The 1,752-nt window shown below is 42.4% G+C and overlaps 1 protein-coding gene across 2 annotated transcripts in view; it reads right to left on the reverse strand.

Moving 5' to 3' along the window:
* Positions 1–1,752, reverse strand: part of PDCD11 (programmed cell death 11) — a 59,970-nt gene that overhangs the window by 24,450 nt on the left and 33,768 nt on the right. The window lies entirely within an intron of this gene.

Below are 1,752 nucleotides of genomic sequence, written 5' to 3' on the forward strand. Positions count from 1 at the left end.
AGGCTTGAGCCACCGCGCCCGGCCTACTGTAATTTTTTAAAATGACAGATGAGGACACAGATACATATGAAAGGAAGACCATGTGAAGACATGGGGAGAAGACAGCCATCTGTAAGACAGGAAGAGACGCCTTAGAAGAAACAAAACCTGTCAACACCTTGACCTCAGACTTCTAGCCTCCAAAATTGTGAGAAAACAAATTTCTGTTATTTAAACCAAACCAAACCAAACCCACCATATATACGGATATGCGTTATCCTTTGTTCTTTTCCTGAAGTGATTTGAAACTTCCTCTCCAAAAAGAGCACCCCCCTGAAAAAACCAGGGTTGCCAGTACTAAATGGGGACCTATGAGAAAACTCACTGGCTAACAGGAGTGCCAGAGACACCTTTTAACACTCCTGAATGGCCTTGCCTCTTTCCTCCCAGCCCTCCAGAGGAGTAACCAGGTAAGATGAATCTCAACAGAGGTGAGAGTGCCCCTCAACACCTCTGAGACTCAGCTCTAGAACAGACAGCATTCTCTTTCTGCACGAGTTCTGCACGAGATCCCCATACAAAATGGGAAATAAAAATACGGCTACAATTCCTCCGTTAAGTCAAAACTGTCAGTTAAATGTTTTTCATCCTGACTTCAAAATATTTATTTTAAAACATAAGCATGAGAAATCACTATGTTTCTCAAGAGCCTTAAGATTAAAACAAGTCACAGTACAACAAAGGTCCATGGAGGAAGTGGAAGATGTCTGGCCATCTGTCTGGGAGTGTGTCTGGCCATCTGTCTATCTGTTATTATAACTCTACATCTCCCACCTCCTCAACAAATCCACTGAATTCCTGAAGTGGCCCACTCTGCTACAGCCAAGTACCCCCACTCTGGCTCATACCATAGTCTTCCAACACTAGCAGTGTTAATGAGGGGTTCCTCAGTACTCTTAGGATCAAAAAACATTTAGGATCTCAGTGTTCCCAGAGTCCACTGACTCATCCCCTGTGTACTTGTTAATTTAAGATATCTATCCTTAGTTTGAATAAACTACTTAATCTCAACCCTAATTAAGGGTTTAATTAAAACAAGACATCACATGTCAGAGGTGAAGATACTGCAGGCTGAAACCATTAATATGAAGAGGTTTCTTCATTTTCCAACAAAGACTGGAGGGTAAACACAATCAAAATCTACAAAACTAAGAAAACCACAGAGTTAACAAATAGGAATATAATTCATCCCCCAAATCTTATTATTCTGAAACTTTAGTTTAGGGCTTACTTTGAAGTCCCAAAAGTGTTATTAGCATCTGAAACTCAATGTGCCAGGAATATTTCCTTTGTTTTCTTTTTTTTTTTTTCTTTTGAGACGCGTTTCGCTTTTGTTGCCCAGGCTGAAGCACAACGGCAAGATTTCGGCTCATCCAACCTCGGTCTCCCAGATTCAAATGATTCTCCTGCCTCAGTCTCCCAAGTAGCTGGGATTACAGGCGCCCACCACCACACCCAGCTAATTTTGTATTTCTAGTAGAGACGGGGTTTCACCATGTTGGTCAGGCTGGTCTGGAACTCCTGACCTCAAGTAATCCACCTGCCTCAGCCTCCCAAAGTGCTGGGATTACAGGTGAGCCAGTGTCTGGCCCTGGAAATTACTCTGGAGGCTGTTCTATAAATCTCTAGGTGCCTAAGATGTACAACCTGGATGGATCCCAGGACTGAGCTGCAGAGCCTTTCTTTTTTTTTTTTTTTTTTTTTTTGAGACGG

The sequence above is a fragment of the Colobus angolensis genome, unplaced genomic scaffold (genome assembly GCF_000951035.1).
Source record: "Colobus angolensis palliatus isolate OR3802 unplaced genomic scaffold, Cang.pa_1.0 Scaffold44, whole genome shotgun sequence".
NCBI classification, from domain to species: Eukaryota; Metazoa; Chordata; class Mammalia; order Primates; family Cercopithecidae; genus Colobus; species Colobus angolensis.